This window comes from Carya illinoinensis, chromosome 2, assembly GCF_018687715.1.
Source record: "Carya illinoinensis cultivar Pawnee chromosome 2, C.illinoinensisPawnee_v1, whole genome shotgun sequence".
Taxonomy (NCBI): Eukaryota; Viridiplantae; Streptophyta; class Magnoliopsida; order Fagales; family Juglandaceae; genus Carya; species Carya illinoinensis.
Window position 1 is genome coordinate 18,184,126 of NC_056753.1, and position 24,621 is coordinate 18,208,746.

The 24,621-nt window shown below is 45.4% G+C and overlaps 1 long non-coding RNA gene across 1 annotated transcript in view; it reads right to left on the bottom strand.

The window, feature by feature from the left end:
* Nucleotides 1-327: 327 nt before the first annotated feature.
* The window catches only part of LOC122300223, a 36,488-nt gene continuing 12,194 nt past the window's right edge, over nt 328-24,621 (bottom strand). The window contains exons 2-3 of the long non-coding RNA XR_006239954.1: nt 822-891; nt 328-732 (exon numbers count right to left, since the gene is read on the bottom strand). This is a non-coding gene — a long non-coding RNA (uncharacterized LOC122300223). The remainder of the gene's footprint in view (nt 733-821; nt 892-24,621) is intronic.

Sequence of the window (24,621 nt, forward strand, 5' to 3'; positions counted from 1 at the left end):
GATAGACTGACTCTCGACACGTAGAGCAAGGTTCAGCACATACACCGAAGTTTGACACGTGGATCAAGGCTCGTACGTAAAGAAGAAGAAAGAAGGAGCGGATATTACAGCAGAGTTGGATTTGGACTTTTTGATTGGACTTTTTTATTAATTTCATATTTAGCCCATTTTTAATAAAAAGAATTTTGTGAGCTTTCAAATTTCATTTAAAAAAAATTATTTAACATTTAAAACTAAACCATTCATTACTATTTACTTCAAGTTTACTAAAAACATAAATTACATAACAAAAATTACAAAACTAAATCATTCACTACAAGTTAGAAAAGCATAACCAAATCTACAACTAATCACTAATCGCTACTAATTTAATACAACTTACAAGCCCAAAATAAAACATTTAAAAAAAATAAAAAACTAAAAACTTAGAGGGCATCAAATATTGTTACTTGTTCCACACTACAACAACCAACAACACAAATTAAAAGTATGTTATTGTCTCGTTCCAACAACAAATAAAACTAAAGAAATCCAACAACATCCATCATTACCATCCATCCATCCATCCATCCATCCATCATCTATCCTCCCAAATTATACAATGAACAAGTTCAGACTCCAACGATTAAAACAACAACAAAACAAACATCTTGTGCCAACCAAATTAAATGTTCCCATTCCAAATTTCTATTAACAAAAGAACCAAACCTCGAGTGCCATTCCAAGCTTTGCCTGAAGAAAATAGGGAAAGTGAGAAAATAAGATATGTCCAAATAAATTAATAAAAATAAAGAAAAAAAATTGAATGGACAACAACTTACATAATTTCACAAATGCGCATCAAACCTCAATCATCTTCATGTAGTAGACTCGCCATACTTGTGATCAATTCTACATTAAAATGTTAAAATATTAGACATTAGTATGTATAAAACTTTTGACCTATCAACATAAGACTTGAAAGTGACAAGTCTTTTGGGAGAAGACTTCACATACTTAAACAAATTGTGAACCCAAATGATTGATTCATCAACATCTTTTAAACCTTCACTCACAACAAGGTTTAAAATGTGTGCAGTACACCTCATATGAATAAACTCATGATCCGCAACACACTTCTCACTTCCATTTCCCTTGTCCTCAACCAATCAATAGTGGAACGTTAGAGGTCGTATTTTTCACCATAATTGTAAGAATTTTTTCGATGCCCAGTCAAGTATACACTCCTCCAACTCCGACCCAATCGTTTCCCCTTGTGATCGCTAACCTGAGTAAATAAAATGATCCACTTAAGCAATTTCCAAGTACTATCAATAAAGTGAGCCGTGACACACGTGAAATTAATGTTTTGGATAGAAGTCCAAGTGTTGATGTCAAACACACTCTTTGTTTTATTGTCAAAATAATTTTCTCCAAGCTATCCTTCTCTGTCGATAATACCCTCATACAACTCCTCATTACCATAAAAATGAGAAGGAATAGGAAACCTAGGATCAAGAGATATAGCGCAGTCCCAAAACCCTTGGCCCTCAACAACCCTTGAGGGTAACTCATCCACTACCACTATCCTAGTAAGGGCAGCCCTAATTTTTTTTTTCTCATGATACTTGGTCATCCCTAGAATCTTCTCCCTTCCCCTCCTTCAACTCTTGCTTCCAAGACCAAGAATTGGTTCCCCATGATCCAATTTACGCTTACAGTTTTTAGAGTAAAGTTGGATGTATTCTCTCATGGCCTAAGTGCATTGCCTTTTGGGATGACATTTACACATTCTCCCACAATGATTACAAGTTGTTGTAGGTTCTTTGAGATCACAATCACACACTCTTGTAAAACGATCTCATACCTTATACCTACTTTTGAGGTTTCTTCTACCTAGTGGAGGGCATGGGGTAGAACAAAAGGTAGTACCTACCGAATAGACTAATTGCTCACTAGACTCTTCAATTATGGGAGCCTTGATAGACTGTTGTAGTTTTGGTTCTAAATAAGATGCAGAGGTGGGCATAGAGTAATTGTGCCTTCACAATTCATGATTTAAGAATTAAAACATAACACACAAACAAAAGAGTATGATTAATCAGACAACACAAAAGCAGCCCCAAAAACAATGGAAACTCAACCCAAACACAACCCCAAAAACAAGTTCAAACAACAAAAGAAACAGCCCTTACAAAAGTTTCACAACCCCACCTTACTCAAGCTCAAAAACAGCCCATGATAACACAAATTTATACAAAAACATCCCCAAAAAGTTCACATAATACAAGTCCACACTTTACACAACACAAAAATAGTCCAATTAATGTCATGTTTTGTAGCTCGAGCAGTACCACATTGGCCCAATGTTGAAGCTCGCAATAGAGAAGTAGGATGGGCTCCGATGAGGTCTGGGGTCCCTTTGATACTAAAGTTAAATAGAGCTTTTGTAAATGGTGAACAGAAATTAAGAGAGTGAAGAAGAAGAACAAGAGTTCAGAGAGTTCCCCCTTTGGTGGGATTGGTGTATTTATACCTGGCTTGGGGCTCGGTCACTGAGGGAGATCGTGGGGTGTCAAGTTGTACTTGAGTAAGACCTACCACCAGCATCCATGCCAAGCACTCAGGCACTGGGGCAGGCATTTGCCTTGCCCTTCTCACAGAGGTCTATCAGTCACTTAGATCTCAGGTGGTCCTGTGGGCCCTATAGTTGAGTTGGGCCCGATGCTTAGGTTTCTCCAGATAGGTTGGCGTGTGATGGGCTCAGCACTAGGGCTTCTTGTTTTGAGCCCTTAGCACAATCTCAATCCTGCTCAATGCACCCAGGGCCTTATTGTGCCTAGCTGCCTGATCCTGCCAGGCCTGGGCTTTCCACCAGAAGGTTCCCCCTCACAGTACCTCGTGAATTTTTATCACATAAATGTGATGGGAATTTAATACCTCCAGCCTATCCCTAACAAGATTGTACTCCGCAATAGATTAATGTTAGAGGAAGGAGCCTTTGACCTTCTGAAGCCTCTTCAGTTCTTGACAATTTGGATTAACCCGGTGCCTTCTTTCATTCCACGAGACGAGTTGGCTCGTGTACTTTACATGCCCTTTAATGCTCCAGCTCCCCATGTCTATGCCAATGCCCGTTAGTTGAGTTCTGGAGGCAATCCACCTCCTCTATAAGTTTACATATCTTCTCAAATCCCACGACCCATTCAATGCCTTGATGGTTGATTGGAGTAATGAGGTGGGGCCCCCCGCATCCTAGGAAGCACATTGGTCCATGCTTCTGACAAGCTTGATACGACAACTTTTACTTGGGTCGAGTTGCTTCAATTGGGATGCCCAAGCTGTTCGTTGGCTTAGACATCGCTTCATTCACCGAGCGTGAACCAGCTTCCTTCACCTATATAAAACTCCCTCACTTCTTCCTCTTTGCCATTGGTCTCTCTCTCTCTCTCTCTCTCTCTCTCTCTCTCTCTCTCTCTCTCTCTCTCTCTCTCTCTCTCTCTCTCTCTCTCTCTCTCTCTCTCTCTCTCTACGTCTGCTACTATCTCCTCTCAAGCTTCCTCCCTTATTCGAGAGTCTCTTACCATTGCTCCTCCCAGTTCTACCCTACCACTGCCTTCTCCTCCCTCATTTTTCATTTTCTTTTTTGTTGCTGTCTTTTCCACCGTTCCCCCCACCTTTCTCCCTTTGCCACATTCATGGCCTTGAAGGACTCTTCTGAACCCCAGTCCCCATTCTTCACAGGGAAGGACTGGGACTCCATGATCACCAGCGCGGATCTCTGGGTTTTTCAGTTCAATTATAACCTCTATGCTTTGGTGATCTTGGCGATTCCCAGGGTGAGGGAGCATGAGGTGGACCCCAATGGGATCACCTCTAGTGTGGCCATCTACCCCATGATGTTTGTGAATGACCTATGCCTCCCATTCTGCCATCCCATTCGCGAGGTCCTCTACTTCCTAGGGTTGGCCCTAACACCTAGTGGCTACTGGTGTCCAGTTGCATCATCTTCAGGAGGGCACTGAGCTTTACATTGGATGAGTTCCCCAACTTGACTACTCAGGAGTTCTTGTCAGTGTACTGGGTCAACTGCCAGCTCGGGAGTACATTCAGTTTCTAGGAGCGCATTCCCCGTCGAACGATAGCCACTCTCAAGCAACGTCACTCAAGCATCAAGGAATGGTCCTGGGATTTCTTCTTCATATCGGGCTTGAGGTGAGAGTATCCCATGCGAGTGGAAGTTAGCTAGGAGTATCCCGTCTAGTAGATCTGGGCATTTCTCCCTTCTGCCCAAAGCTTATGCATCAGGCTCATCTAGAAGAAGGAGGCTAGGAAGGATACAGTTATAGCTTCGGTGAAGGCCCACTCGGGTGAGTCTCACATCGACCTAGACCTCTTCGATTACAACATTAGTAGCTTCTTGTCCATGCCTAATCACTGTTACGCGATCGATCAGGACTTCTTAGGTGAAATCCTATAGCTCCGTGGTTGAAAGCACATTTTTGACTCCTCCGGTAGCAGGGTGAAGTGGCTGAAGGTTCATCATGACCCACCCTGGGGGATTTTTGACAACAGAGGAGGCATTTCTCGAATTGAGGCTGGAGGTGCTAGTCCCTCCTCTTCTTATTGCCAAACTGAGGAGTCTAGGACCGTGCTGGGGAGTCTGGTGGTCATGCTTGGGAGACTAGGGAGTTTGGGGACAAAGGCGTTAGGAGTCTATGCACCCGGAGATACTAGTCCATTCCACCTAAGGGGAGCACATCTTTCTTGAGTAGGTCGTGCTCCCTAGCCGAGCCTTCTTCTTCTTCGACAAGCCCATCCACCGTTCTCACTGCTTCATTCATTGATTTACTGTTCACATTCATGGAAGAGGAAGACACAGGCAACCTCCAGGACACTTTGTTAAGCTTCTTTGCCTGTCCCACTCCTTATGGGGCCAAGATGATGGAGCCATTCATGTCTTTGGAAGAGACGCTTAGGGAGGAGGCCACCCTCGAGGTCTCATAGACTACCTCCAGGCTGGGCATCAAGAAGAAGAGGAAAAGGCCTCACTCAATGTTTCTCTAGATGTTTCTGGGGCTAGGGATCAAGAAGGAGAGTGAGAGGCCTTCCTTGATGCTTCTCCAACTGTTGACAGGGTCGGGGACCAAGAAAAAGATCGAGTGGCCTCTCCTAAAGCTTCCCCTTTACTACCGAGGTTGGGGGACAAGAAAAAGAACAAAAGGGCTCCCCCTCATTAAGCAATGCTTGAAGCTTCTGTTCAGGCACTTCGAGCTCAACTGGGAGGTCTAGCGCTAGAGAGATGAGTTGCGGTGGGCTAGGGAATGGGTTGATGCCTTTTCAAAGGAGGCAAATCAAAGGAACAACAACATCATGGATCAGGATATCAAAATCTCAGGTATGAGGGACCGTTGGGACAATGTAGCCTAGTACTCTATGGAGATGAAATCCCGGATTTCAAACACCCAAGCTATCCGGGAAATAACTTGGGTGTACGGCTATTGGAAAGGCCTTGAATGGCTGCACAAGCACCTGCTGGAGCATCTCAGGTTGGATTTGTACACACTATGCCTGACCTCCCTTCCTCCAAACCCTCAAGCGCATACCTATGTCAAGAACTTCGGGAAGTCGGGATACCCCCCATTTTCCTCCTATGCTCCTCCCTCTTTTGAGTGATTAGGATATCATGGGCCCTGGGCCCTTTTTATAAAAATTTGTGTAGTAATTTCCCTTGCTTTTGTACTTCTAATGAATGCACATTGGTGTACATATATATGAATCAATATTTCTTTCGATCGCCAATGTCTCACCCATTGTATGCTTTCTTCTTCTTTCTCTATTCTCTTCCTTTTTCGCGTGGCCCTAGGCCCAAGCCTTGGTCGTGAGGGTTTGAAAAGGGCTCAAAAAGCTTCGACTCAAGCTTGACCCTACAGAAAGTCTTGGGACTTAGCTTTGTTGAGTGGGTGATTGGCAAGTCTTGGGACATGGTCTTAACCCATTGTGAGTCTAGGCACTCGAGTTCTCTTGGTTACGAGGCTTTGACAAGGGCTTGAGAGTTGTGGCTAGGCCTTGACCCCATGGCAAGTCTAGGGACTCAGCTTGGTTGTGTGGGGGATTGGCGAGTCTAGGGATTTGGCCTTACGCTGCAGCAAGTCTAGGGATTCGACTTGGTTGAGTGAGGGATTGATGAGTCTAGGGACTTGGCATTACCATACAGCAAGTCTAGGGACTCGACTTGGTTGAGTGGGGGATTGGCGAGTCTAGAACTTGGCCTGACCCCGTAGTGAGTCTAGGGACACGAATTGTATTGGTCATGATTCTTTGACAAGGGCTAGAGCGCTTTGGCCCGACCTTGACCCTATGGTGAGTCTAGGAACTCGGCTTTGTTGAGCGGGCTATCCGCGAGTCTAGGGACTTGAGTTGTCTTGATCAGGAGGCTTTGACAAGGGCTCCAAAGCTATGGCCTAGCCTTGACCTCGCAACGAGTCTATGGACTCAACTTAGCTTAGTGGGGGATCGGTGAGTCTAAGGACTTAGCCTTAACCTACAACAAGTCTAGGGACTTGAATTGTCTTGGTCACGATGGTTTGACAAGGGCTCAGAAGCAATGGCTCGGCCTTAACCCCATGGCGAGTCTAGGGACTCGACTTTGTTGAGCAGATGATCAACTAGTCTAGGGACATGGCCTTATCCCACAGCGAGTCTAGGGACTTGAATCGTCTTGGTCACAAGGCTTTGACAAGGGCTCGGGAGCTGTGGTTTGGCCTTGACCCCATGGCAAGTCTAGGGACTTGGCCTTACCCTACAGCGAGCCTAAGGACTCAAATTTTCTTGGTTGCAAGGCTTTGAAAAGGGCAAGTGAGCTACAGCCCAGCCTTGACCCTAGGACAAGTCTAGGGACTCGACTTTTTTGAGCAAGTGATCGATGAGTCTAAGGACTTGACCTTATCCTATAGTGAGTTTAGGAGCTCGAATTGTCTTGGTCGCGAGGCATTGCAAGGGCTTGGGAGTTGTAGCCTAGTCTTGACCCCACGGTGATTCTAGAGACTCTACTTAGTTGAGCGGGGGATCAATGTGTCTAGGGACTTGGCCTTAACTTGTAGCTAGTCTAGTGACTCGGATTGTCTTGGTTGCAAGGATTTGACATGGGCTAGAGATTTGTGGCCCAGCCTTGACCTCGTGGCAAGTATGGGGACTCAGCTTTGTTGGTTTCCAATTTTGATGACAAAGAGTTTAGCTCCTCGGCTTTCCACGAGTGGAGAATCTGACTTCCCTGGCTGTCTTTAAGGCGGTAGGATCTAGGTTGGTTGCTCATGGTTACTACGTACAGGCCTTCCTATTGTGGCCCTAGCTTTCCTTCTTCTTGGGTAGTTACCCTGGTTTGTTTTAACACCAAGTCACCTACTCTAAAAGGCGCACCACTCCCGGTAATGCAAGCAGTCAAACTATTTTCCATTGTCTGATATAAAGTGCTAGATTATGTCGAATTGACAGACTATCAATTGCCACAACTACGAGTTTCACCCCTCCTTTGGTCATCAGGAATGGGCTGATCAAATCCAACCCCTACTAGGCGAAAGCCCATGGGGAGGTGATCGAAGTTAGCACCTTTGGTGGGTAGCTCAACATCGGCTCGTACTCTTGACACTTCAGGCACTTCTTTGCGAAATTCTCTATTTCCCTGAGGGAATGGGGCCAGTAGTATCCAAGTCAGGTTACCCTTGCAGGAAGCGCTCTTCCTCCCAAGTGGCTCCTGCAGATTCCTTGGTGGATCTTCATGAGTATGTACTGCACTTCTTTCGGTGAAAGGCATTTGAGGAGTGGTTTGGAGAAACCCCTCTTGTATAGAAACCCTTACAGTAAGGTGAACTGAGCTGCCTTGTTCCTGACCTTGCACTCTTCTTCCGGATCGTTCGATAGTTGGCCTTCCTGCAAGAACTCTTTGATAACCACAACCCACTTGCGGGATGTTGGGGTGGCAACAAACACCTCGGCTTTGATGGATGGGGTGTCGACTATTCTAATCATAGTGCATTCTAGAAGGGGAAGCTTTTCCTATCCTGATGTGGCCTTTGCCAACTGGTCTGCCTTCTGGTTCTCTCCTCTTGGGACTTGCCTGATGTGGAAATAGTGGAAGATGTGGTGCTCTTTGCAGACAAGCTACAGGTACTTTTTTAGCCTTTTTCCCTTCATGGTGAATTGTCCCAGCACCTGGCTGACAACGACTTAGGAGTCGACCCTTACCTCTACTTTCTCAACTCCCAGCAACCAGGTGACTAACATCCCAGTCAGTAGTGCTTCATACTCAACATGATTTTTAGTTGCTTTGAAGCTCATCTCCCTATTCTATCAGTATATGCACCCCTACACACTAGCTAGGCCAGTAGGACGAGCCATCTATGTAGACTTGTCCTTTGAATGCTGTGCAAGGCATGTACTCCTTGTCGAATTCACTGTGCTTGATTGCCCACTTGGAGGCTAGCCCGAGGTAGCCGGTTTCTACAAGAAATTTTTGAAGGGAAGGTCTGTGAACACTTTCATTATGTGGGCTTAGAAGTAAGGCCTTAGCCTTCTTGCAGCGACTACCAGTGCGAATACCAAAATTTCAGTGCATGAGTACCTAGCTTCATCTTTGCAGAAAGCTTGGCTCGTGTAGTAAATGGGCCATTGCCTTGCTCCATTTCCCTAACCAGTACTGCTGATACCGAATGTGGGGACACGGCTAGGTATAATATCAAATCCTCACTTGACTTTGTTTGATTGAGGAGCGAGGGGTGGGCTAGGTATTTCTTCAAGTCTGCAAAAGTTTCTCCATTGACCACGGCCTTTCTCAAAACTTTGAAGAATGAGAGACACGGGTCGGTCGACCTTGTAGTAAAGCGATTTAAGGTGGCCACCCAGCCATCGAGCCTCTGAACTTCATGTAGGTTCCTTGGGGGGGTGGGGGGGGAGCACGCCACTATTGCTTCAACCTTCTTGAGGTTTGCCTCGATCCCTCTCTCAGAGACCATGAATTCTAGGAATTTTCCCGACTCCACACCGAATGCACATTTTGATGGATTGAGTTTTATCTGGTACCGTTGAAGGACTGCGAAGGACTCACAAAGGTCAGACAGGTGTTGCTCAGGCTTTTCACTCTTGACTAGCAAGTCATCTACATACGCTTTCATGTTCTAGTCAATCTGCTGCTTGAACATCTAGTTGACCAACCGCTAATAAGTGGCGCCAGGATTCTCTAGGCTGAACGGCATGGCCTTGTAGAAGTAGAGCCCTTGTTACATAACGAATGCTTTTTTTTCTTCGTCATCCAAGCACATCCTAATCTGGCTGTACCCAAAGTAGGCATCTGTCAAGATAAGGAGGGGGTATGCCCTAATTCCAGGTCCAGCTTGGTTTCCACTCGGACCATCTGCTTAGGCCTCTGTGGGTCAACTGAAACCAGCTCCAAGGGCTCGTTAGGCTCGGCCTGCAAAAGGGCTTATTTGCCTTGGACCTCCTCATTCCACTCGGCTAGTTCTGGTGGTGAAGGTGGCTCAACTGTCTCCCTGGTTTCCCTGATCATTGCGACTACCCTAACTACATTACTCAATTCTCTCAAGTGTAGCACTCCCGAGTGAGCACCTGTTCGCTGCAGACTTCTCCTATGCCCAAGTCCATGCAAAACTTCATTTTGAGGTAGTAGGTGGACGTCACCACCCTCAAGCTTTTCAGTGTTGGACTCTCTAGTATTGCATTGTATGAAGAGGGAGCCTTAACCACCTGAAAATCAACCATGTTTGCTATGGCTTTGGGGGCCTCCCCGGCTAGGACTGACAAGGTGATGGCTCCCATCACTTGGATGATATCACCTGTGAAACCATTAAGCGGCACAAGGGCTAGGCATAGCCGATCGGGGCTGATCCCCATTATGACAAAAGCTTCTCAAAATGGGTTAGCCGAACTACCGTTGTCGACTAAGATTCTTTGAGTCGTAAAGTTCACGATCTGCATCGTCACCACCAACACATCATGGTGTGGGTGGATGATGCCTTCCTCATCCTTCTTGCAGAAGATTATTGTGGCACTCCCAGATGCCCTCCCAGCTCCAATGGAGGCTCTCCTAGTTGTGAACACCTTCCCATACTACTCTTTTCGGGTGTGCGCCCTCCAAGCTGATGAGGTGCTTCCTCCTCCTGTGTATGCCCCGGTGATCGTATAGAAGTCCCTAATTGGGTCGTCCGTTCTTGCGGGGCTCTTGTGACGTAGGCTCCTTTGAGCCTCCCTTCTTGTTCCTTACCTTCTCCAGCTCTTACCCAACCAGTACCCTAGTTGACCACTCTCGTGCTAGTCTTGTTGGACCTCTGACCACCATCATTGGGCCTATAGGTCTTCCAAAACTTTCCTTCTCCTCCTTAGGGTATAGAAGTCTTCAGTGTTGTGCCGATACATGATATGTTAGTCACAGTACTAGTGAGCCTTTTTTCTCAGTTCTACCCTCTTCGTGGGCTTGGTGCCCATTCCCCTTCTATCGCCAAGCTTGGTCAGTCTGGGGCTTCTCCCTTTTTCCCTACCTTTGGTGCTCCAAGCTTCCCCCCTTTCATTCAGGACCTTCTTTTTGTCCAATCGTTTTCCAATCTACTTGCTCTATCTCGGATTGACGTGGGGCAGTTAAGGCCTTGAGGGTGTTCTTTGTGTTGATGAATCCGTCTACCCGGTCCATAGACACCCTCAATGTGGTGGTAGTCCTTAGAGCTACTTCAGCTATGAACGGGTTCCGAGGCCCTATCTCCACCCAGCAGGGCTGCCAAGGTGATCTTCTCATTTTGATCATTTGTGGTCATGCATTATGGATTGAATTGGGAGAGGTACAACTTCAAGCTCTTGCTGTCTCGCTGTTTCACCGTCAGAAGGTAAGGAGCTAAATATCTCGTCTTTCGACTTGCCATGAACTACATCATGAAGTGGCGGGCCAACTCATCGAAGCTACCTACAGTCCTAGGCAGTAGGGACTCGAACTTGGCTCGGGCGCCTCCTTGGACCTGTCGTACAACTCCATCAGGTGGACCTTGAACTTAGGAAGGAGAGGTACCACCATAATATAGTGATATATTATATTATATTATATTATATTATGGTATTAGTATAACTACTAATACATTAAGCTATGGTGATATAAGATTTTAAAATCTAATATTATATCAATTACTAATTTATCATATAATACAAAATTATTTTATATATAATTATATATAAAAGTTATATACAAGGGAAAAAAATTAAAATAAATAAATGAACCAGTCCGGTTCGGACTAATTTTGACCAGTTTTAAGAAAAATAAAACTGGTACCAGACCAAACCAACCTCAGTACCGAACCAAACCCATCAGTTCGTTCCAGTCCGATTCGGTTTACTAGTTCACCAATTTTTTTTATACCCCTAATGAAAACTTGTTTCTGGCTCCACAAATAAAATTTACAAAATCAAAAGAGGCCGCTTCACATAAATCAGTCACATAAAATCAACTAAAATCAGTCACATAACATGTAATAAAAGAAATCAATGCCAAATCAGTAAGGGGCACTGGAGGGACTTAACTATGGTGAGAGTGGTGAATCAAAATCTGGAAGCAAGCACTAGAAGATGATGAGATGCCAAATCTGGAAATAAGCATACCAAAAATTATCAATCAACTAGAAATAAACAATGAACAAAAAAATAAAATAAAATAAAATATGCTTGTAATGGAAGAGGCACTTACCGGTGTCGATGGGTAGTGGATGAGGACATGACTCATAGTGGGTCATAGAGAGTGAGTGAGTGTGATAGGGTCCAAAAGGGTTGGACGACAAGGAGGAGTCAAGGGATGACATCTACATAGTAGGAAACGAGATCAAGAGGTGGCCGATGGGCTAGAAGGATCTAGGGTTTTTTCAAAGGATACTAAGAGTGAGAAGGAAACTAAGGGAGTATGGGTGACATTACGGGGGAAGGGGGGTAAGAAACATATAATTTAGTCAAAATGGCTTCATTTTTATAGAAAATGGCACCATTTTTGGCGGAAAAACTGCATCGTTTTGACTGATTTTGGGTTAAAATTCTGTGTGTGAGGGTCATTGGCCGTTACACCCTATTACGACTTGTGTGTGAGGGCTAGCGGTCTTTTGGACCTTATTTCACCTGTGGCCACAGGTTAGGAATCCATTCCGTTAGGGTGCAGCACTCGGTGCACTACTAGTACTACTTATCTTGCATTGCAATCTGCCCAATCCAATCCTTCGGTACCCTTATCTGTTCATTTAGTCATGGCCATTATATGTTTTCATATATTAAATATTCAGTCCTTTCAGTTTTTTACAGTTCTTCAGTTTGTTCATTTGTAAAAGTCATTTAAAAAGCATGAGCTTAAACATCATCTTTCATGGCATCCTTTAAAGCATCAATTCATGGCATCATTTAAAACATCAGTTCATAGGGGCATTTTAAAACACTCTCTTCGCGTCCTTTAAAGTATCGCTTGAAACATGAGGTGCCAGCCTTGCATTTCATTTCAAAATGCATCTAGTACTTACTATGTATAATATCCATTCACATGCATAAACTTACACACTTCGGGTGCGTAAAAAATGACTGCCAAGGAGGGTCATTACATACTTATATTTGAAAACTTATACTTAGTGTTCTTTCATAAAATGTGTTTCATAAAACATTGTAAAGTAAAAGCATTTCATTTTCATTTTCGTTTATTTAGAAAACTCTAGAACGGTATGAACGTAATACTAACCTGGACTCCATGCTATACTCATTCCATGCAATCCATTCATGTGTATGTCAGATGGCAACTTACATGCATACATATAACCTTAACGGTATTCTCTATCTAATGCATAAGTCACTAGATTAGAAACAGAACTACGCTTCACTTGGAACACTCTTCGTCCATCCCTGAGTTCTCATGTGCTATTTAGCATGCTAAAACCTTTGGAGTCCATTTACCGTCACTACCTCCTTGTTTCACCTTCGGGTTAAGACATTAAAACCTTTGTCTTACTCCCCTATTAACCACATTCCAATGCATGTCTTGGACCAACTAAGTCACGCATCCCGATCCTAGACAACATACCCAATACTACCTTCATGCTTCCTAGCCCATACTCAATCCTCATTCCGAACCATACATGCCACATGACTTTAAGCCAACTCTAAGGCTGAAACATCGTGTAACTATGCTTAGGATAGATTACCCATTATCAATGGTAAATTCATCCGATACACATGCCTCACGAATGCACATGTACCTTACCCTTTATGACCTAAGATCAACTTATAGTCCAATGAATGCCTGCTTGTTATACAAGCTCTATACTCCTATACCAAGTTCTATTCAAACCCGATCAGCAGGACCTTTCTACTTCCTGACCCCTTTACAAGTTCATCCCAACACTTGACACGACAGGGCTCCATTCACCATTACATCTCCATCATGTCACGTAGCTCAAGACAAATCTCGAGTTACATCACAACATCCATTATGCTTTTGCTGTACTACTCTTACACTATCCTATCACTTCACACATACTCTAAGCCATAAGTCAATTACAAGGCCACACATGTCTCCTCAGACTACAGGCCACATTACAGGTATTTCGAGATACCGTCACACAGTTCCTGACACTACACAATATGCTTTACACTCCTCTACTACGTAACCATCATTTTCTTCGTGACATGACATATGGTGCATTGCTACACCACATGGAGTATAAATCATGTGTTCTCCGTTTGCTACATCACGTATTACCATGATGCACACCACATGGTGTGTTGCTACACAATATGGAGCACACACTACGTGTACTCCCTTTACATTACGCCATACCACAACTACGTCTTTACAGCGCATGCCACACGGTGCATCACCGCACTACATGGAGTACACTCCACGGGTACTCCTTTCACAACACTACACTACTTACAACTACAGCATACACCTCACACCCATAATTCACAACACAGTCCACAACACTACACAATTATGCCCAACACTTCACTACACAACCACACTTCACAGCAAACTCCACAATACTAACAACATAGTCCACAACCTATCAATTAACATTTAATATAAATAACGAGGGATAGAAGGTTATACCATCAACAGGATAACCCGTGCGTTGCTCACTATCAGTTACAATTAAAGGCATTAGAAGAGTCATATGTGGTGGTTAAACTGTGTACGGTGGCTGTTTGGGCTACTGGAGGTGGCTACGGGTGTGGATCTAAGTGGGGAAAGTTTTGGTCATGGTCCTAGAGTGGTGGTCTCATGGCGATGCCGAGGTGGCACCCAATGGATGCACAATGGTTCGTGGAGGGGTTTAGGTTGTCGGTCTCAACCAAGGGAAATGGAGAGAGAGAGCTAAAGAAGCTTAGCTGGGAGTGGAGGACTTTGAGGGAGGTGCAGTGGAGCTGTGGTGGTGAGGTGGAGGCGGCACGATGGTCTTACGGCAGATCTAGGCCATGCAAGGTGAGGAAACCCATGAGAAGGAAGGGGTGTACATGAGGGGTAGATCGAGACTATGGGTGGTTGAGGGAGGAAAAGGGTGGCCAAGGGAAGCTACTAGTGACAGCTGGAGGCTGTGGGTGGCCGTGTATGATGGTCCACAGTGGAGACCCATGCAAGCCGTGTGTGTGTGCGTGAGGTAGTGCAACAGAGAGAGAGAGAGCTAGGGGAAAGGGAGATCATGAAGATGGAGCCTACGAGGTAGTGGTGCTGATGGAGGTGCTCGGCCCAATTGGCCACGCACGACTGTACAAGGAGGAGATAAATGGGTTTGAAACCCATTTCTAATGGAGTTGCCATAAGAGGAGAGAGAAAGCACGTGGGCACTATCAACGGTGGAGAGGTACTCGCCGGCGAGGAAGGCAGCTGCCAATGGTGGTCATGACTAATGGTGACCGGCAGTGGAGTCCAGCTAGGAGGAGGAGCACAAGTGAGGGGGTAGAATGGCTCTACGTCAGGCTGGAGAAAGGGAGAGGAGAGAGAAGGAATAGGAAAATGTGAGGGAAAAAGTCATTTTGGGATCTTCAAAATGATCTAACAGTGCGTTTAAATACTGATTTGAAAATGCATAAGCATTTATTTAATTTAAAACATTTAGAGGAATTAAGATAGAACATTATTTTATAAACTAAAATTTATAAAATAATATTCCTTAATCGTTAATTAAAACGATGAAGTCTTGTTAACAAGTTTTTTATAATTGTGTTATTTAAAAACAAGTTTAGTCTGATAACACTGGAAATATCGCATATAAATATTTTTACGATATTTAAAATATTCATAGGCTTTAAAATAGTGGGCTTGCTTTAAAAATCCGTTTGGTATCTTTCAAAACACATTATCAAGGTTCGACACGTAGAACGAGACTCGTAAATATAAAAGAAAGAAGGAGCGGGTTCTAACAACTAGTGTCTAACTTATTCCAATTACAATCTATAGACTTGTACTATAGTGTTTAATTACATGTCATTATATTTGTTTCTAGCTTATTTCTAACTTAATTATATACTAGATTTAGTATTATATGTTATTATCCTAGTGTTATTATAAATTAGTACACACGTTATTATACATTAGTACTCATGTTATTATACTTTAGTTATTATACATTAGCAAAGAGCATGTGGCTCAGATGGCATGATACCCAGCCTCTATAAGAGAGGTCCTGGGTTCGATCCCCCTCCCCAAATCTCCCAATATCTAAAAAAAAAAAGTTATTATACATTATAAGTATTACATGTTATTATATATTGATTATTATATATTAGTATTACATGTTATGATACTTTAATTATTATACATTAGTATTACATGTTATTATAAATTTATACATTAGTGTTTATACATTTGTATTACATATTATTAACTTATTATAAATTAGTGTTACATGGTAGTAATAGTATGATGTTTAAATATAGTAAACTATTATTGGTCAATTTAGGTGCCGTTTGAATAGTGAGTTGAGATGAGATAAAAGTTAAAAAATTAAATAAAATAATATTAGAATATTATTTTTAATATTATTTTGTGTTTTTCTCCCTTTCCTTCAACCATGGTTTCCCACACCATTTCTGTAATGTCCGATCTCAACGCGAGTGGTTGTGTTTGACCCATACCGATTAGGGGCCAGCCCTGAGTTGCTGGGGGCTCTCGCGGGCATGGACAGGCATGCCGAAGGGCTCATGGGGCTAGGTAAGGTGATGGGTCTGGGGATTGTCAGCATGGGCTTTGGCCCTTAATGAAAATTTCACCTAACAGTTACCCTGTCAATTCTCATCGAGCTGACTTGATGGGAATTTCTATAATCTTTTGTTCACTACTGTCAATCACCCTCCCGCTACTAAGTGGCGGCACAGGGGTTAGTCATTCCACATGTCTAATGCTGATTTTGCCATTACTGTTTCCAGGGTGTTAATATGGTGCTCGTCGCTTCACATACCCTGCAAGGTAGGCTGTCAGACACTACCTTCTTTCTATGACTGTGAGACCATAATGTGCCTTTAAATCTAACCCCCCTTTCCACCCGTAGCGTATGAGTGTCCCCTACTGCCTTCATATCTCCATTGTGCCTATCATCTCCTCCCCCTCTAACTTCAGGCCTTCCTTTATTAACTTAGTTCTCATCGGCCCAATGGCTTCCCATAAATCTACCAACCTTATTAGCTCTAAAGGCCACCTCGAGCCCAACTTGTCAGAGCTTGGATACGCCGGTCACTTTTGGCACTTTGTATTATGGCGATGGACCTTGTCCAAGTCCCACCCAGAGGGTGTTGACCTCACTTACCACTAGTTCCTCCTGACTCACCGTGTGAAAAGGGGCACGGGGGAAATTTGCAGTTTTAGAGGAATCGTGCCCGCACTGGTTGTGTTGGAGTCGAGATACCACAAGGTCTCTGATTGGACCAACAAATTCCTTTTTGTGGCTGGTCGAGGGTGGGAATTTCCAGTGGGACAGATTTCCCAGGTTGAATTCCTGATAAAAGCATCCTAGGGAGTAGTGCCGAGTGACAAGGCAGTGTGCCCCATGACTATGCTAGACAAGATGCTCAGCATAGCAATAGTGAGGGATTAGGTAGCTCGACACCCACTCCTAGTTCATTCTGAGGTTTTCCTTGGGGAAGATAGTTTGGTTGATTTCCTTCCTCCACTGGGTCATGTCGCCCCCTCTACCCGAGGTGTTGCCATCAGAACATCACCATGCTTTTCAAGGAAATGAGCTGCGGACTCCTCTATCAAAGATAAGGGGAAGAGGACCCATTTGGAGCCAATGGTGGAAGTCCTAACATTTCTGAAGGCCTTGGCTCTTCGGATTGCAAGAGTGGCTCATCCTTGCCTCGAGGAGATGGTTGGCCCTTCTTCTTCTTCCACAATGCCAGCTCGGCATTGGGGAACTAGGGAGTTGTTGTGCCCTAGTACAACCTCCATTTCCTTTCCCATTGCTGGCACCATAAGGGATCCTAAATGTAGGGGTCCATGTATCTCGGTGGAGGCATCGAACATCTCGTGAAGGGCAAGTGTGGTTAGCATGCACTTTTGGAGAGCACTTATGGACAGGGTGCCTCGCCAAACTTGGGTTGTGGAACCTCCTCCGGAGTTGAATGTAGAGATGTCCCCTTCCCTGTCGTCCACTACTTGATCCCTGGTCGAAGCTTTTGATCCTGAAGGAGTCTAGGGCCACCTCCGAGTGGATTTAGAGCCTATTGATGAATGCATCTTTGATTTTGGACACGTTAGTGCAGCATGTTAAAGCCTACTTGTTGCCACTCAGATTAGGCTGGAGGCCATTAAAGATGCTGATGGATCTAAAGAAGGGCATCTGAGGGGAGAGTGTGGCTTCTCCAACATGCCATGCCTTGGATGTGGCACGTCGGCCTCTCCTTCAGCTCATACCCCGCTGCGTCTTGGTAAAGTGGTGGCAGGAGCGATAAGTCTCCTAGGGAAGGATGGTTGTAAACACAGGGACGTGGGTGGCCAGTCCACTATAGCCCACCCTGCCTTACCACTGAGCGAGGGCACCTTCGGTTCCCCCGGCGATGGCTCCAACGAGGACATGGCAGCTAGGCCCCCAAGAGGATAAGTGTATTCTTTGGAGACCACAAGTGAAACTAATCCTTTCAAACTAGCAAACGAGAGTTTGAGGGAGGGCCATGCTAAAGACCGTGAGGTGGAGCAGTTGCAAAAACTTCTTTATGAGGTCTTTCTTGCATCCCGCATTCCTTTTTGTCTTTCTTATTTTTCAAATCCGTTATCCTTCCTTTATAACCTTGAAGCCCGTGTATGGAATTAGATCGTTGGTTGAGCATGTTGTAGGTGATAGGGAGGTTTCAAAAGACGAGATACGGGCCTTTCGATTTGCTGTGGAGCAAGAGAGGGAGGAGCGGAGATGCTTAGAGGCAAAGCTGACTATGGCTAGGATTGTCTTTGAAGGCTCAAGAGTCACTGAGTAAGGGCCTTCTCTAGCCAAAGAATGAGGAGTTGAAAGGCCTCTAAGACTTCCACTCATACCGAATTAAGATGCTAGAGGAGGAACGCTCCACCCTATCGGCCATTGCGGAGGACCGCGGGGACTTATTGTCTGCTACCAAGATCGGCAAAGAGGAAGTACTGGCTGACCTGGGGGTGGTGCATAAGAGGATTTCCAGTTAGGACATGGTTATCTGGGACTTGCACAATGACCTGTCGCAAGTAAAAGAGGTGGCCACGTGGTCAAGTTATCAGTTAGGCAAGTCTCTCTATATTCGCAATGAAGCGTGGTCTCCTGGGTATTTGGAGGGCCTAGAAAGGATGCGTGACTACGTCATCCTCAATCTTCAAGATAGTTCAGAGGTGTTGAAGGCGCATCTGCGGGCAGTGGACTTCAAGAACCTTGAGCCTGACACTGCGACCCTTAACCACACTAGCGAGTTAGGGCGAGAGATGATCCCTAATGCTTCCCTTCTGGAAGATGATGACCCTAACGGTTTCCCTCCTAATGGCAATTCTATCACTGGCTCAAAAGGAGGGAGTTTTAAGGATCACCCGATCAGCCCCAGGCCCTAGCTAGACTCTACCGAGGCAGGCTCCTCTAGCCCTGTAGAAGGGCCTAGAGTTTCCCAGTCTTGACCCCCTTTGATGTCGTTGTCCTTTTCTTCTTTCTTTCTCTTTTCTTTTTTCTTTCCTTTTTATTCCTTGGCCATGTTGGTAGAATTTAAAGGATGCCACCTGTCCCTTTGTAAATTGTAAATGAATTGACAATATATCTCCTTTATGCCTTGATTACCTTCCAACGCTTTGACTTCTCCCCTCACACTATTTTGCTACTGGTCGCTCATAGCGTTTTCTTTTCCAAGGGGGCGCTTTGAATTTTTCCTTTCTATCATTACTACCATACTTATCCTTCGGTCATTCCAAGGGAATGTGTCAATGACTAACATCCCTTTTGTGGATCTAGAAGGGTTTTGAACAGTTAGCCATTCACTACTCACCCGTTGGTTGTTCTGCCTTTATGGCATGGGCACCGCTTCCCAATGTGTGCCATGAAATTTGTGTGGGACTTTTCTGATAGATTCATGTCAGATATAATGGAGCCCCAAAACATGCATGTACCATGAATTTTGGGAGGCGAACCATCATTCCCAGCCTATATATTGGCCTTCCCATCTTCTATATTTGCCATCAACTCTCCCCTCCTACTCTTTAAGCATTCTGAAATTCTGTCTCCCCCTCTTCTCCATTGTGCTCATGTTGGCCATTCTTGGCTTCATTGGGCACTTTGGCTCAAGGTTGGCATTGTGATGCTGGATCCTACGGTGAGCCTCACTGGAGGGCCATTCAATGGGTTTCTTTGCCTCAAAACTCCTCGTAAAGTTCACGATTCCTTATTATATCTGGTGTTACCCCCGCATCCAGGATGGGCTAGACTTCCTTCCCCGGCCGAATTTTTATAGGAGATTTCTAGCGCCCTGGGTTCGCTCAGGCCTGGACACTTCCTATCCAGCCCAGGGAGGAAGAGGAGTAGGAAAGGGGCCTGTGCCACTAGAAGGGACTTTTATGGAGACCGCAGAGGGTCTTACCTGCAACTTGAGCTCTTGATGGCCCCTTGTTTTTCGAGCGAGTCCACAGAGTTTGAGTTGACCGAGCCCCCCCTCGAGCCGATTCCTTTCCTGCTTTCCCTTTGTAGTTCTATGATGGTGCCTCTCTAGAGTTGCTATTTGAACCCTGGGAGTCACTGCCTTTTTTTGCCACTGGTACTGTACCCCCATCGAGCCCTACTTCTAATGGTGTCGTAGCCCGTCAGGTCCAACTTGGACTTTTGAGTTGTTTTTTTTACTTTTGCCTCCCTTTGCATGTTTTCTCGCCATTATGTTGTAGCCCTTCCATTGTAATTGTTCTGGCAGTTGATGAGTAAAATGCTCTTCTTTTTATGTTTTCCCTGTAGGCATGTTTATATTATACACATCTTTCGTGGGTAGCGATGTGTTGGCCGCTTGCCAATACTGTGGTAAGTTGATAGTCCTTCTGATGGCACCCCTCTGAGTAAAATTGACCCTTTGTAGTTAGCGATATGCGAGACCCCTTATAGTATAGCTGGCTCACTATCTTGTACACAAGGCCCTCATTTTGCTTAAGCATGCCGTATAGTCAAAGGTGTGACATAAATCCCTTCGATAGGCAGAATTGACAAGGCTTAATCCATCTTGCCATTCTAAGGAAGCGACCGAGTCTCATGTAAGCCAAACTCACCCAAATCCTTCATATACCTCCTGCAAAATTAGAACCTAGATATGTGTTTTTTACTCGATAATTACCAACCTTCCTCGTTGATTTGACACGGTGGAACTCTGAGGCCTTTGCATGCTCGGATTGGTCTTGGGACTGCCCGCATTCCATCTAGAGAGAGGCTCATTCATTCCCTCGACGGAGCTTTCCCGCTCTAGAGAGCATTCCTACGCTAGTTGTACTTCCTCGAGGGAGGTTCATCATTCTCTTAGAGGAGTATTCCCGTGCGAGTTGATTTCCTTGAGGGAGGTTTGTCATTCCTTTAGGGGTGCTTTCCCGCATGTGGTGATTTCCTCAGGGGACGTTCATCATTCCCTCAAGGGAGCATTTCCTTGGGGAAGTAGTTGGAGACTAGTTTTGCAAGCTTCCTAAAAGAGACTTAACATTCTCCTTAATCGACAAGAAAATCAAATTTACCGAAACAAAAAATAAGAAACAACGTGGGAAAGGCCCCAGTTGTCCTTTCTTCTTAGCATGCGCCCCTCCTTTTCCCTCCTAGTCGGGATAGCTCATGTCCTGAAGGGAGCTTTTCGTGACTTCACGAGTGGCACATGCCCGTATTGGGTGCTACATCTCCCTTGGTGGATTTTAGCTCCTACATGTAGCACTCCCGTGTCGAGGCCTGCTCTCCTTTGATCTCCCCATTCCTTGGACCGTTGGGAACTTAACCTTCAGGTGATAGGTGGAGGTGATGGCCCTCAGCTTGTTAAGGGTCAGATGGTCGATGATGGCGTTGTAGGAAGAGGGACCCTTCACTATCAAAAAGTCGACCATAATGCATGTCGGGTTGGCCACCAAGACTAACAGGGCGATTGTCCCTATCAACTAGATCGTTTCTCCTAAAAAGCCTTTGAGAGGCATTGGGGCTGACTGAAGTTGAGTTGTGTCTATCCCCATGAGGAAAAATGCCTCCCAGACCAAGATGTTTGCGGAATTGTGGTTGTCGACAAGGATCCTTCTGGTGGTGAAGTTGGCGATTTGCATGGTGACTACTAACGTGTCGTCATGCAGATAGAAGACTCATTCTTCGTCGGCTTCTCCAAAGGAGATCATGGGGGTGGGCTCGGTTCTGAGGTACTTCGTGTGACGGTAGGAGGCTGCATAGACTTCTCGATATTGGGCTTCTCTAGCATGTGCTTTCCTCCCGGATGAAGTTGCCACTCCACTAACGAACCCTCCTGCGATGGTGCGAATCTCCCCCGCTGGGGGAACCTCCTGGTACATTTGTTGAGGGGGGTGTGGTGGTTCATGCTTAACGTCTGTCCACCTCGAGCTCTCCCACCTCCTTTGCCGGTACTCGTTGGCAGGGCTCCTTTCTCGGGAGCGTTCCCCTCCACGATTGCTCCTACTGCTAGAAAGGGAGATATCGCGGTGAAGGGTGGCTTTTCCGGTGCTATGAGAGGTTGTTTGGTGGTGGGTGCAGTAGCAACATTCCTCCGAGGTTGGCTGCTTCTTTTCCTTTGTGACGTTGAATGTTAAGTGGTTGTGCTTATGCGGTACGCCTCTCGCAGTGGGCTTTTCCCTCCTTGACTACCTCTGTCTAGGTTTCATCTTCACCCAGGTGTGACCTTTGGTCAAGGCCTTTTCCTTCTTGTGTGCCCTCTCTTCCTCCTATCTTTTGGGCTCAGTTAGGGCCTGAAAGGTATCCTCGGCGTTGATGAAATTGTCAGCTTGATCCATTAATTCTCGGAGAGTCGCAGGGGTCTTGTTTGCCAACTCCGCCATGAACATCGATTGGGGCCAGACTCCTCTGAGCAGAGTTGCCAGCTTAATTTTCTCATCCTAATCTTCCACAGTCATTCGCTCCTTATTAAAGCTAGCCAATTAAACTTTCAGGCTCTCATCTTCTCTTTGTTTGATGGTGAGGAGAAAAGCGGCCGGGCGTCTTCTTCTCTAGCTTGCCATGAAGTGAGTGAGGAATAGGCGAACCATCTCATCAAAGTTATCAATGGATCCAAGCACTAGGGAGCCGAACCATGTTCTCACAGGTCCCTTCAAGGTTAGCAAGAAGGCTCTGCAAGCCACTCCCCCAGGAAACCCATGTAACATATTGTTGGCCTTGAACGTCTCAAAGTGCTCAACTGAGTCTTGGGTCCCATCATACACTTCCGTGGGTAGGACTTGAAACGTTGGTGGCAGTGGGACTGCCATCACCCATGCTCTATATGGTAAACTCGTGTTGACAAGTAGCTGATCTACTATGGACGAGCTCCCCATTTTTCTCATTACCTCCTCATATTTTCCCTAGAGGTTACGCAGCTCATCCTGTATGCGCAATCTATCTTCTAAGGCATTGTCACCTTTTTCTTCCCTTATCGATTCCTGGTGTTCGCTGGCACTGGGGTCTTCCTGGTCTGCCAACTGGCAAAAGTTATCCTTGAGGGCCTAGTTTTCTCCACGAAGGACATCCACCTCGTTAGTAAGCCTTTCAACAAGTTGCTCCATAGTAGCCAACCTCGTCTCCAAGTAGTTTGTCACTTCTTCATCTTGATGCCATACCAGCTAAGAATAGGTCCTTGCATGCATACGAAGGCCACACTCAACTTAAAAATTTGTCGAATCCCATAGATGAAGCCAAATGTTAACGTCGTGTTTCGTACACCTTTGGGCTGGGTTGCTCAGCGATCCGGGCCTTCGTTCTGTTTATGTTTTGCAATGGGGGAAAGGTGCCCTGCAATGGCTTGGGGAACCTCCAATGCCAAAGTTAGTCTTTTTCACTCTCAAGATATGTTAGAAAATTTTAGAAAGCAAGATAGAAGTTGAAATTGAATCCCTACCTCGTAATTCTGGGCATCCTCATATACTTGGCCTCTCTAGTCGGGAGGCCATACCCTGCATTCTAGTGAAGAAGGAGCCCTCTCCAGGAGTCTCCACCATTATACTGTCTTTAATACGGCGTCGTCTTCTAGTGTCAGTCATTTAATGTGACGTGGCTATCTGGTACATTCATTTAATGTGGCGTGGGCCTCTAGCATTGCAGCTTGGTTTCATCTCTTCTTCTTGGCATGTTTTTCTCCCTTTCCCCTGACCATGTTTCCCGTTCCATTTCTGTAACATCCCATCTTAATGCGGGTGGTTGTATCTGACCTGTACGAATCAGGGGCCCTCCCGGAGTTGCTAGGGGCCCTCGCGGGCTTGGACCAGCATGTTGGAGGGTTCATGGGGCCAAGTAAGGTGATGGGCCTAGGGATTGTCAGCATGGGCTTTGGCCCCTAATGAAAATTCCCCCTTGTCACTTAGCACGACTCCTCAGACACTTTTATTGGGAATTCAACCCGAAAAATCTATCCCATTGGGAATTCCCACCTTGACCGGCCACGAAAAGAATTTGGCAGTCCAGTCGGAGACCTTGTGATATCTCGACTCTAACACAACTAGTGCAGATGCCATTCCCCTAAAACTACAAATTTTCCCCATGCCCCTTTTCATGTGGTGAGTTAAGAGAAACTCGCAGTAAGTGAGGTCGGTACCCTCTAGGTTGGACTTCAACAACACGCCGCCATAGTACACAGTAGCACATTAAAATCAGCCAAGCGTTTGGATAAAGCAGAGCAGACGCCAGTGCCAAGCGGTGCATAATTCCACAGATGAGGCAAGGAAAGCATAATCTAAGCCCACAGGAAAACACGTTGGGGAAAAGGGCAACCCACACCATCGAGCCATCAACATTCATGGCCCTTCACGCGGCTCGGGAACCTCCAAGGTTACCAAATCCAAGATGTGGTAGGTCAGCACCAGTAACTGAAGGAAGGCCAGGTGGCCTAAGAGTGCCAGAAGCAACATGTGTACCCAGGTTGGTGGATTTCTACGAAGCCATTGGGACAATGAGAGTTGAGTTTAGCAAGGAA